The 14,352-nt window shown below is 35.9% G+C and overlaps 1 protein-coding gene across 1 annotated transcript in view; it reads right to left on the minus strand.

The window, feature by feature from the left end:
• Positions 1-14,352, minus strand: part of PELI2 (pellino E3 ubiquitin protein ligase family member 2) — a 133,810-nt gene that overhangs the window by 82,687 nt on the left and 36,771 nt on the right. The gene's annotated exons all lie outside the window — the stretch shown is intronic.

Genomic DNA, 14,352 nt, shown 5'->3' on the forward strand with positions numbered 1-14,352 from the left:
ATATATATATATATATATATATATAAGCCATTTCCAAAACTTAAAGTGCTATATAAATGTTAGTTGTAGTTACTTGTTAGAATTTTTTTCCCTTCAGTTATTCTAAAAGGGTCCAAAAAATGGTTTCTTAGGGGTTCTTTAATTGCTTCCTGGGAGACTTAGGAACCCTGTAATGTTATGGGTCCCAGTTTCCCAATCTATAAAATAGGTATGATAATGTCTTTGCCTGATTCACAGGTTTATTACTTTATAAACTGTGAGCACTAAACAATTAATATAGAATTTTTACATTTGAAATAAATCTGAAAATTTACATTACATATAAGTATTACCACAATGGAAAATCAGACAAATATATTTATTAAATACTTACGTCAAGCATAATATATAGTCCATAAAAAATTAAAGGTGAATTTCTTATTAAACTTTATCTTTTTAAAAGAAGAATTTGGAAAATTTGCTTCCTGAATAGTAACAGTTGGCAGTGCATTGGATCTTTAAAAACAATCGCAAGAAGCACTTCACAGTAAAAATAACTTTTAATTGCTTTATCCTCATAATGTCCCCTCCTACTTATAACTGTTCTTTTAAGCTCACACCAAAATACTATTCTCTTATTACTCTGACAACATCCTGTGAATATATTAAGTTAATTCTAAGTTATTCAAGTTTCCTATTAATACAACATTAATAAAAGTTGACAGCTTTCCTGAAAGATTTATAAGACTTTTGTTAAAGTCAATCCACTAGCTTTGTAAGGGCTATGAAGATGTTGTGAAAGGGCACAGGATGATAACTAAGCTATTAAGTGAAAGAAAGGAAAAGCCAGGGAAAATGTGCGTCCTGAATTTGAGAGGAAGGATGTTAATGCTCTTTAAAAATAACAAGATTCAAAATACCAACATTTCTTTCCTGAAAGATATATGCACGTTTTCTCAGTTTACATATCACAATTAGGACACATGTTTAAATAGTTAGCTGTTAACAATGTTACACATTAAGATCTAGAAAGAAAGTTTATTAGTTAATTATCTACCAAAGATTTCTCATGCCTTCACATTCTAAAGGATAGGGTTACCAAACTGATAGATAATTATATCTTTATTTTAGCAAGAGAAAATTAATTAAGACTCAGTCTTGTAGAAAAAATTTTTTAAAAAGGATACTGAATAATACTGTAGTTAAGATAGATTCACAGTAACTAGAAAAAATGTACCCAGAAATAATGGAGCAATAGCAACATGGAAGGAAATCCCTAACCTATGAGATATACTTTGTTCTTGGCCCTGAACCATTCAACATTGTTATCATTTTTTTGTCTAAAAATAAAGAGACTGAATGGTCATCAAAATTTGTGATTAACTCTAATCTGAGAAGGATGCTGGATGACAGAATCAAGAGCAGAACCAGGACCAGATATCCCATGTTTTACTTTCCCACTTTGGGAGGAGCAAGTCTTGGGTCTTAATGACCGAATTCATATGGATAGATAATGAATGCCAAGACTTTGCAGTTCACCATGGGTCCCCTGATGTAAAGTGGTGACATCGAGCAGCAGTAGCACCGAGAACATCAGGGTTATGATGCAGATGATGTCATTCCCAGCAACCACCAGTCCTTGTTACAGGTGAGCATCATCTATAAAAGGGAGGTAAGAAGTCATTGCTCTCTTGAATACAGCCTATCCAGTATCAGGGCTAATTCTGAGATCTGAGTCTGCCACTGAGTCTTGTGGCTAACCAAGTGTTGCTGCTGCTACTGGTCACCTGTGATTGACTGAGGGCCCCAACACTGGCACTGCCCTCCTGGAAGGGTCTGAGTGTCCCCTGACCCCATTGGCCAGAACATGAACAATTCTGCTTCCCTCTCATCACCGTCCCCCTGACCTTACCCCAGGTTACAGCTCTGCCTTCCTGTACTGCTGCCAATGCCACCCTTCTCCTGGGCAGAGTGCAGCCGTACGTCCCCCTATTCTGGGGCCCCTCCTAGGGCCCAATACACAGAGCCCCTTGTTGAAAGTCCAAGAGAGAAAAAGACTAAGAGAGCAGAGGCTATCTCTCTTTTTAAACTAATGCAAAACCTCTCACCAGATCCCATATTCAAACTACTGGAGCACCACTGGCACATTTCTCCAAATCTCCAATTCTGTAAGGAGAAGATTAGGGAATAAGGAAGATTGGGCTGTGTCCTTTGAAGTGCCTTCTGCAGTATTTTATACCAGAGTCCCCAAAAAGTACACATGGCACAGCTGCGGCTCCTCAAATGCCACACAGAAAGCTCAAAACAGTTCTGTTAGCATAGTTTTCAAACAATGCGAAAATTCCACTCTTTAGCTAATGGGTCTAGAGATTATTACCATCACTAAATAAGAAAAATATGCAAATTCAAGTAACAGTGAACAGCCTTTATCGTCTTCAAAGTATGCTCTTGAAGACACAGGCATGTCTACATCTGTCTCTAGGAGCTGAATGCCATCATTTCCTCTCTAATAACCCCAACGACACTGGAGAATGTCTCACTATGTGCAGTCAGGACTGCAGGAGCACCACCAAAAGAGGTCACACTGTCCTTTCCCCAATTCAACAAAAGCATTTGGACCCAATCCTGCCACTTTTTTCACACAATTTAGTAGGCCAGGCCTCATTCAGGCTGATCTGGTAGGTCAGAGTTAAGACTAGAATAAAATGAAATAATTGTAAACTAATAAATAAATGATTAACAAAAGGAAGTTTGTTTAGCCAGAGTAGACAGAGGTATATTTAACAAGGAGGGATAATTGAGTTGGATGCTAATTGCCTGTCTCTGTGTTCACCAGAATGCTATGTTGGGTCAGAAGCTTGAAGAAGAAATTCCTGATTCTGAGCAATAGTTTTTTTGTGCAAAATCCACCAAAAAGTTTCTACAATTACCTGAGCCTTAGTCTCTATCACAAAATAGCTCTATTAATCATTCAGAAAGATGACCAAACATATAGTATCTGTCCATGGCAAGTGGGTCCTTTATCCATTCATATTTGTAAATTATGGAATCTTAGAATTATAGAATCATAGAAGTGGAGTTGGAAGAGCATTTAAGAGGCCATCTAATTCAACTTGCTCATCTTACAGATGAAGAAACTGAGGTCCAGTGTCAAATATAGTGTCTGAATCCTGATCCTCTGACTACAGAGAATGAGTAGACTTTTCCTCTGTACCAATCTGACTCTCGGCATAAATAATGAATTCTCAAGATTTATAGGAAAAAAATTGCAGAAAGTAAGGCTCAGTCAAATATTAAAACATTTAAAGAAAGTGGTAATGTCCTTGGAGGTCAGATGACAGTAGTGACAAGGAAAATGAGAGGATGGTGTAATATAGTGTGAATGCCAAAGGAGAAAACAGGTGGTAATCAAAAGATGAGAGTAGTCTAGAAGAAGCAATGGGGAAATAACAGGACAAATGGTTTTTCATAACAATTCCAGATTTGAACAACAGAATCCTCTCTCGTGCCCTTGAATGCTGCTCAATGTCCACTAAACCTGAGGAAAACAGATTAGTATTTATAGATAGGTCCAGTTCTAACCACCCAAAAGTCTCGCTTGGTACAGAGATAGCTGAGGAAACCATAAACTACCCAGCATGAGAAGAAGCTAAGACACGTTGAGATCCAGCACCCAAGGAAATCACCATTGGAGGACCAGAGTCAGAAAATGATTATAGGAAAATTGGGGGTAGGGAGTTATTATCAAAAAATCACAGGAAAAAGAAAATCCAAAGCCCTTGTTCACAAGCAAATAAATCAAGAGGAAATACCATCCCCATATATAGTAAATGAAGTCACCGATCTATGAATAAATATTGCAAAGCAAAGGAAAATGAGCTAATACTTGATGAGACAGAGGATATTATAGGATGTGGAGAAGGCATAGAACTACAACCCATTCCAGAGTAGTTAAAAAAATACATTAAAATTATGAGAATTGATGGCCCATATAGCAACAATAATGGGCAAAATAGAAAAAGTGGAATCTATAATGGTCTCACCCAAGTAACAAAAAAGGGGACAATAGGTTGGGGACCAAAGTAAAAAGAAATGAAGGTCAATGTAGAAACAAACAAACCAAAAAAAAACAAAAGCACTAAAAGATTATATGCTCACTCTGCAGGCAAAATATACTGTCCTTGAAAGATACAGAGACAACCTTAAGGATCGAAGGTCTCCCAGAAAAACACAACAGTACAAAAAAGACGTTAACATCACGAAGAAGGAAATAATAGAAGAAAATTGCTCAGAACTTCTGAGCATAGAAAATTAAATACCAACTGAAAGAACTTTAAAGATTACCTTTAGAAAAGAAAAGCCCTAAGGCTCCAAACTCCAAGACAAATTATAGTTAAATTTAATAACTCAATTGAGAAACAACAAGTTCTGCAAACCATCAGAAGAAAGACCTTCAAATACAAAAGAATATGTTCAAAGGAAAGGAAATTTAAAACCATTCTGCACCCACCAGAAAACTGTAGGAAGTAATGGTATGTGTTCCAAAGAGCAATGGAGTTATGAAAGCAGCCCATAGTGATCTACCCAGCAAAGTTGAGCTTAACCATACAAGAAGAAAAGATATTCCAATAAATATTTGAAATGTTTCTAAATAAAAAAGCAGAGTATTTGCTTTTCACACATTCCAAACAACAGAAATACTGAAGTGAATAAGGACAGGAGCCAAAGACAGCATCGGCAACAGTGACAGGAGAATGACCAACAAAAAATTTCATTCTAAATGTTCATAAGGATCCATGAAAGGAGAGAAGGGTTGTGGAGAGATAGAGAGAAAGGTACTAAATAGTTCATAATACTATGTTTAAATCAGAAGAGGGGGAAAAAGTCCAACTTAAAAAAAAAAAACCTACATCCTAGTGAGATGGGAGAAAAATAAAACCTAACTCTTAATTTTTAAAATGTGAATGGATTAAACAAGCCAATAATAAAATGAAAATGAGTGACAGAAGAGACAAGAAAACAAAACCCCACAATCAGTTGTTTATATGTATTTTAAAACAAAGGCATAAAATAAAACTGAAAGGATGAAAAAAATTTCACTATGCATCAAGTGAACATAAAAGCAAAAATTATATTCATGCTATCTGATAAGCAAAACTCTGAAGAAAAATAAAAAGGGATAAACAAAAATTTATATTATGCTGAAAGGATACCAGTGGTAAACTTATACACCCCAAATGCCTTAGCACCCAAATTCATAATCTGCTCTATAAGGATATACTGACAGTAGTAACACAATAGTGACAGGAGACTTTAATATCCCTCTCTGTAACTAAATAAATTGCCAGAGAAACTAAAGTTAAAAGACGTCTGCATCTTCTAAATGGAACTACAAAAGAACATACTTATTTCTCTGCACCACAAAGAACTTATTAAAAAGTCGGTCATGTACCAGAGCACAAAGATATTGCAAACAAATGTAAAAAGTCAGAAATAGACAATAAATTCTTTGTAGACCATAGCATAATAAAAATAGTAATTGATTTAGGAACCACAAACAAAAAACATAGATCTAAATGAAATGCTAAATCATGAGTAGGTCTAAGAACAAATCACAGAAGTATAACTATGCAAAAGAATTTGAAAGTATTCACAACCCCGTGGAAGGATGCTTTAAACCATTAACAAGATAAAAACAACCTTGAAGTTTCACCTAGCATTCAACTAATTGACAAGAATGATCCAGAAATGGGAACAGAGAGGGTATAGAGAGAGGAGGCTCAGAATTGAGCTTTAAAGGATACCTACAGTTAAGAAGTAGAATGTGAATGATGATTCAGTACAAGAGACTGAGAAGAAACAATCAGTGAAGTAGGAGAACCAAGAAAAGGCATGAAAACTGCAAAAAGTCCATAAATTAGCTACTTCAATATGTGATTTTTGTGCAGTACTAATTTTGCTAAGATATTTAAAAGTCACATTAGCTGAATAGTACCCAAAAATGTACCCTGTTTTCCCAACATTCAGGGGTGTTAAATATTCAACTGATATTTAACAATCATGTCTGGGTTGGGGAACTATACAGCACATTTTCAAGTCTGCATTATTAACACTTCCACCTAGACAATGAACAAAATAAATCAATATCAGAGGTATAAATGCTCAAATTGAAAATTTAACCATCAGCTCATATAATCAAATTCAAGTTGGCTCCAACACATTCCTGCTGGAGTTTAAATATTTAGTATAGGCCATAACTCTTTATAAATACTACCAACTAAAGGAATTTAACTTATTGAATTATTTCTATATCTGAGTTTTGAATTAGAGACTTGAATCATTCTTTAACCTCTGCAATGATGCCATTACATTTCTTAATACTGCAAAGAAGGTCTGGCCACAGTTCTTTAGCTGGTGAACTTTAACTCAACTGAAAATAGGGTGTGAATGGGGAAAGATCTGCTTGTACAAAAATATTTAATGCTGCTCTTTTTGTGGTAGCAAAGAATTGGAAACTAAAGGGATGTCCATCAATTGGGGAAAGGCTGAACAAATTGTAGTGTATGGTGGTGACGGAATACTATTGGGTTGTAAGGAATGATCAACAGGATGATTTCAGAAAGAAATGGAAAGACCTCCATGAACTGATGCAGAGTGAAATAAGTAGAACCAGGAAAACATTGTACACAGTAACAGCAATATTGTGGAATGATTAAATGTGACAGATTTGGCTACTCCCAGGATGATCCAGGACAATAATCCAATGATCCAGGACAAATCTAAGGGGCTTATAACAAAGAATGCTATCCACCCCTAGAGAAAGAATTGTTTGAGTAAGAATGAAGATGAAAGCATATGATTTTTCACTTGTTTATTTGGGTATATGTTTTGGGGTTTTAGTTTTATAAGATTATTCACTTCCAAAAACGAACAATATGAAAATGTTTTGCGTGATAATGCATGTATAACATAGATTGAATTGCTTGCCAGCTCTGGAAGGGGAAGGCAATCTGGATGATATAACTTCGGAAAACTTAATGTGGAAATATGTTATTACATGTAATTGGTAAAAAAAGAAAGAAAATAAAGTAGGATATGTTAGCATTTTCCTAATTTGGGCAAAGACACATCTCCTCCTATGATGAAGTAATAAGGAAAGAGTTGAGATCTCTAAGGCCACCTCCTCATTGGAAAAATCCACCTATGGGGGACTGTGAGGGGACGCCCAAAGGTCAATCTCTCAAGCTAATCAGAAAGAAGATATATTTTCCTTTACAAGAGAGAGTCAAGGGTCACCCAGTGTCATTGCTTAAGGAAGAGGCTGACAAAAGATCCTTTCTTTGTATCTGTTACTAACCAATGTTATTCCTAGGGAAATGCCCTCATGTTCTTTACTGGTTAAAATCTAGGCATAACAAAATTTATCCCTTATGAGTGAAGAGTATGAAAAAGAGTAGAAGTAATTTAAGATGAAAGAAATCAGTTCATTGTCAAATGTTTTAAATAACTATCACAAGATACTAGTCATAATAATAAACCATTCATTTATTATTATAGCTTTTATTTACAGAAAACTTCTGAAACTTTTAATATAGCCCTATCAGAAAAATTATTCACTGCTTATTACCATCGTCACTCATTATTATTTAATAAGGAAATAAAATGTTATAAAAATACAGAGTGACTCATTATTTCAGGAATTCCTAAGAATTTCAATTTCTCATTTTTGAATCCTTTAGAGCAGTGATGGGCAAACTTTTTAAAGAGGAGGCCAAAGGAAAGGAAATGCTCATCTGTCAGTCTGTTTCTAAGGCAACCCTTTCGAAGTTTCATTGTATTTTGTCCTACTCATTGTATTCGTCAGATTAGGAATAATGTCACATGGCTGGATAGAACATTTCAGGAGGCTGCATCTATCAAGAATTTAGAAATGCTACTTTATCAAACTTGAACATCATGCTAGTAATTAAGCCCACCTTCGAACAGTATGTATGGTTCAACAGAAGAAAACCAAATGCTTGATCACGTGGTTTGATGGGGCTATGATTGGATATGTAGTCTCTAAATGATCGCCCTAGTGCAAATATTAATGATTTGGAAACAGGTCTTGATCAATGACACATGTAGAACCCAGTGGAATTGCACGTTGGCTATGGCAGGGAGGGGTAGGAGGAGGGAAAGAGCATGAATCATGTAACCATGGAAAAATTTTCTTAATTAAACAAAAAAATTTTTAATGTATGGTTCATTCAACATATTTGCTTTGAGTTTAGGAGTCAGCTCTACTTTTTAGGCTTTCATTGCATTAGAAGTTAAAAGAAGTTAAAAGCTTTGGAGCTAAAAGAGACTTAGAGCACTTGCAATCCAAATCTTTTATTTTATAGATTAAGAAACAATGACCCTGAAAGGGGCTGTGTGACTCATCCAGGACATACAGGTAGTAACACCTGAGATACAATTGGATTCCTGGTTCTGTGACACCAAACCTAGGGTTCTTTTCTCTGGGTCATAGTGGAAAAAAGAAAAATTGAATCCCTAGTTGCCTTTTGCCCCAAGCTCATCCTTCTTTCTAACTTTCTTATTTCTGTCACATGCCACCATCTCATCCAAAACTCACTACTTGAGTCATCTTCAATTCCTTGTTATTCCCCACCTCCCCAATTTTCAGTCAATTGATAAATTGTTTATTCTTCAATCACAGTATCTCTTATCTTTTCTCTACTCATAAAGCTAATACTCTAGTTCAGAATCTCATCACTTCTTGCTTGGACTATTATTGTAACAGTCTCTGACACGTTCTCCCTATTTTCTATCTCCCTTCTCTAATCAAATTTCCAGAAATCTGCCATGATAATATTCCTAAAGAACAGGTTTGATCATTCTATTCTCATTCAAAAAGCTCTAGTTACTTTCTATTAACTCTAGAATAAAATGCAAATTTTTCTCTTTGGTATTTAAGGCAATCCAGTTCTAGCCTATAGTGATTATTTCTCCAGAGTCTGTGATCCAACTAAAGGGTCTTATTTTACTTCCCCAGATCTCCACACTATGTCTCACAGGCCATCCTGCAAGCCAGGAAAACTCTTTCTCACCTCTTCTTCAAATCCTCAGTTCCCTTCAAAGCTCCAGTTTAAATGTTACCTCTTATGTAAATAAATTCTTCCTTATCCTCCCAGCTGCTGGTATCTAACCCTCAGAAATTACACTGTATTTACTGTGCATGTGCTTTATATTTGTGTTCATATAGCTTCCCTATGTGTTCATATAGCTTCCCTTTTATGTAGTTTTTTCCAATTAAAAAATATTTCTTGAGGCCAGAAACAATTTCATTGTTGTCCCAGTATTCCTAGGATCTCTCATTGAACCTGAAATTGAATAGGTGCTTCATAAATGACTGTTGGTTGACTGAAGTCTACATAATCAGAAAGATAACAGCAAAATACTTTCTCCAGACTCCTTTAAAAATCTAACATCATCCTTCCCTCCAAAAAAGAAATGATGTACTAAATGTGAAGCAATTATAACTAAATTCACAGATAACTAAATAAAATATGGAGTCAAATTCCATATAAATTAACACCAGAAAATTCTAATCATAAAAGTGATTCCTTCTCACTAGAGCCCAGCTCTAGTTTAGAGTGGTGGCAAAGTATGCCCAAAATATATTCACCAGTCTCCAGACCAACCTGCAAAAAGCAGCAGAACAATCTCAAGAAGGAAGGGAGAATCAAAGAAGCAATTAGATAGAGATAAATGTGTATATGGCTACACTGGATCTGAAAGGGAACTGAAATTCAGTTGGGCCAGCTGAGTACCCCTAAAGTAGATACCCGAGTTAGTAAATCCTATATGTGCAGAGACTGAGGCACCTTTTCAAATACATTTTTCAGATAATTTTCAAATAAATTTTTGAGATTAATTTTCAAATAAATCTCCAGAATGTGCCCCACAACAAAAAGTGATGGAGCTAGTAAGTGATGAGAAATATAAAAATTGCTGAAACACTAAAACCAGAGAAGCAACAGACAAATTAACAGAGAATGAGGGGTGGGGGTGTGAAGGAGGAGAGCAGGGAAGGGAATAGGCATCTTATAGATACTTGAGTACTGCTAAATGCTTGACAAATGTGTCATTTGATCCTCAGACAACTCTTCATAGTAGGTGCTAATATTATCTCCATTTACAGCTGAAGAATATGAAGATGGGATTGACTCTCCCCTTGTCTACTTTTAAATTTAATCAACTAAAAGAGATGGAGAGGTTCACAAACGACTCACTAAAGTGAGTAACACCTCCAGAAGCAAATGACTGCCCTCTGGGCAGTGCTAAGCAAATGTAAAGACTGCAATTGGTCCCTGTAAAGTGGAGAAAGGGACAGGAAGTGATGTAAAAAAGGACTATAAAAATGATGAACTTCCTGTCCAAGGGTTCTTCTTCCTGAGTTTTGGGGTTGGAGGATGGGGGACTGGGACTGAGGCCTTGAGCTACTTGGTCCTGGGACTCTGGATCTTGGACAGCTTCTGGTAAGACTGCTCCTAGATCTTCTCCTTTGGAGCTTTGACCAGGGAGAGTGAGAAGCTGGCCCTCTTTTCCTAGATTCTGGAGAGATTAGTTCCAGAGAGGCCTCCCCTTCTTGGAGGAGGCCATGTGGGTTGAACCCTTACTTAATTCACCACTGAGTCCTCCAACTGAGGGGTTAACGAGCCCTGTGTGGGTTGAGCCAGGGACTGTAGCAACTATTTAGTGTGGTATAGGATAGACACCTCCTCTATACTCTTTTTCATTTCTCTACTTTCAGTCTCTCCACCTTTTTTTGTAAATAAAACTAACTAAAAGTCATTTTGGCTTGAGCTATATTTTTAAATCAGTGACCACAGTATTATCTTTATATTCTTAAATATTTAGTCAAACTATAAAATTTAATTCCTTACAAGAAACTGAGTAAAAAATAAATTAAACAGCAGTCCAAGGTTATATAGCTGGTGATTGATTGGAACTCAGGTTGTTCTGACTCTAGGAAGAACACCAAGTACTCAAAAACAATAAAAATCTGTCTTAGCAAATATTACATGACAAAAGAAAATGAAAATGAAGGACTGGGTGATGAAATTCAAAATCTTAAAGATTCCCAAGGGAGAAGGAAATTTGAGGATGACTCAAAAGTGAAATGAAATTGATGTGGGTTGAAATGTCCCACAAACCCTGCCAAGTAGCAGTACATAACCAAAAGAACACAGAAACAATAACTAGGTGTTAGAATGGAGCTACCCTTCATATAAGACATATGACTTGCTTAGATTCAAAATTATGGGAAAACTTCTCACATTAGATATGACCTAAGTGATGGCTGGGGTCTCTGAACAGCAAGTACAGGTGGTTCAACTTTCCAGTCACAAAGAACTAGGTTCAAACAATGCTCAATTTCCACACTCATTGCCTTTCTTGGAGTCTGCACAGAATAAGGCAAAATTTGATCTAGGGTGCTTAACATCTGATTAGCATCCCATTTACACCATGGTTTGTTCTCTCCTGGCAGTGGGCAAATAGAATGAACCATGGGTAAAGCCACACAGGCCAAAGTGGACCATAAGTACAGTGACATCAGCTTCCTGGAGATACAGGGCAACAACTGCCTAAACAAATGATCCCCCTTCCTTAGTTACTAATCTAGATACAAAGCAATCCTGAGAACTTCTAAACACACACACACTCTTACCTTTCACTCTTACCTTATTCTCCCACTACCTTTACTTACCATACCTCCTTATCTTACCTTAATTAATTACTTACTATACTAGCTACTCTTGTTACCATATTGTCTTATAATGAAGCTTATTTCCTTGAAATGGAGTCAGTTTGAGTCATCAATCAAATCTTTGGAAGAGATCCAATAAACATTAACCCCATCAAAATCCAAAAAGAATTAGAAAGAAATATAGGTCAGAATCAAAGTATTCAAGGCAGAATTTTAAAACTCAATTAACAACAGATTAAGGAAAAAATGAATATACAATGCAAAATTTCTTTAAAGAAATGAAAGAGATTAACAGATTGAGAACACAAAAATAACAAAAGTACTCAATGCAGAATTTTAAAATTCAATTAACATAAAAAAACTGAATATATAATCCAGAGTCTCTTTAAAGAAATTAAAGAGATTAACAGATTGGTAACAAAAATAACAAAGTAAAGTGAAATCTAATAGAAGAAAAGCTAGAAGCAATAACATTAAGGGGACACATGAATTCTAAATAAGCCAAAGTAACTTGGCCATGAAGACTACATAGGCTGTCCAGAGACAACTTATAGGTAATAGATATTCCAGAGAATATGACAAATCAAAAATCTTTAATAATATGATGCCAACTTGAGTTCTGAAAACCCCAAGTTTGCCTCAGTCCTTTAGAAATTGCCTTAAGGGAAGACCCAAACTGACTTTGTCTTAGGCTGAACAAGGATTCACCAAGTGTCCGGAATAGGAGTAACAGAAATGCTCAAATCCTCAATCACCCCTTTTCTCTTAGAAGTTTCCCCCATTGTATCAGAGATCCTTTTCCAAGAAGACCAACACCTGGCAGAAATTATCCTTTTGTATCTATTTTAAGTTAGGCCATTCCCTGATATCCTAGCCTCTTTCCCAAGCCAGCTTATAAACTGTCAATATATGTTTGTTGTATTTAATTCCCCTAAAGGTATATATGTCCCCAAGTCCTATTATTCTTTGGAGAATCATTTAGCGTGGCGATTCTCTCAGAGACACTATCCCCAGAGCTCCCAAGGTTTCAACTCTATGCAGTATTTAGTGCTTGGCTAAGGACCTGTCTTTTTCCTGATTAAAGATTTGGTTTTATGACTACTTTAGTGGTTCTATGTTTTTCCAAGTCAACAATAATAATCCAAAAAAGAATATAAAAAATCTGGCCAAAATTTATGAATAAATAAAAGAGCACTAAACAAAAAAATCCGATGAGTTCCAGGAAAAAACTATGGTTCAAATGCCAAGACACATGGTAGTTAAATTCGGCAAATTCCACTAACAAACAATAAATTCTGCAAGTGATCAGTAAAAAGACCTTCAAATATAAAGGAAAAGAAATCTGAATAAGAGAATACCCCTACTTACACCAGAAAACCCAGAGGAAAAATGGAATACTGTATTCTACAAAAGCAAACCTAAATGATATATCCTATAAACCTTTGCCTAATTATTAATGAAACAAATCCAAGAGACATATGAAGCAACTTTGAAAAAAAAGTGAGGTTACCCCAAATAACAAAAACACAAGAAACAAATACAACAAATGTATACAAGGAAATACAGAGCAAAACAGAATTTAAAGAAATAGGAAAAATGATGGCAAGGGACAGGCCTGAAATACAATGGACTAAACATTCATCATCCCTACTTGAAGTGAATCAATATAATCAATCAATCAATATTGAAGTGAATCAGACTAAACTGGAGAACAGGGTGCATAAAAGTAAAGGGGTAGAGAATAGAGGAGATACATCTCAATCAAGTCCTTCAATTACAATAAAAGAAAGATAATTCCTGCAGTGGCTCATTAAGTGAAAGGTTTATAGTAGAAAGGGGAGGTAGAAAAAGGGAAGGAAGTAAAATAGGGAAAAAGAAATAGAGATCTCTTGGCCCAGTTGAGGAGATCCCAGGGAAGAGCACTCCCGAGGGAAAGAAGAAGTATATTTTGTAATGGGAAACGAAAGTTAAGTAGTAGGTCTAATCTGCAGGGAGTATACAGATATATCACTTCCTCCAAGAGGCTGTTATGTCTTCACAGATAACATCCTGCCCCAAGAGAAGGGAAATTGAAATTCTTAAGAGGAAATGATTCTCCAGAAGGGGGCAGGGAGGATGAACACAGAAAGCAGATTGCATGGCAAATGGGAAAGAAAATAATCATGTAGGGAGAGTTCAGGAAAACTGAACCACACATGTTAAGACACATGGAAATTTCTACCACGGGACAAAACTTCTTTCCTCTCTCAAATTTGATTTTTCTAAGAGGGAGGCACAAAAGAAAAAAAAGGATAAGAGGGCTAGAAAAAATAGAAGTAACAACTTCTTTGGAGGCTCTAATTCCATAAAGAAGGCAAAAAAGGAAAAAAGGAAATGAATATGTATACAAAAACCAGGAAAACAACTGATAAAGATATGATGAAGAAATTCTTCTTAGAAACAAGCAAAGAGAGGTGAGTGGGAGGAGAAAAATAACCAAATGATAAAGCAATCAAGGAATTAAATAAAACTACAAAACTAGGGAAAGAGTTGGCAAACAGAAAAAGGAATTTAAGTGGGGAAGACTGAGAGGGGAAACAGTTGAATCAGTGAGAATAGTTGCCTTAACTGAGATTAAG

This window comes from Gracilinanus agilis, chromosome 2 (assembly GCF_016433145.1).
Source record: "Gracilinanus agilis isolate LMUSP501 chromosome 2, AgileGrace, whole genome shotgun sequence".
NCBI lineage: Eukaryota > Metazoa > Chordata > Mammalia > Didelphimorphia > Didelphidae > Gracilinanus > Gracilinanus agilis.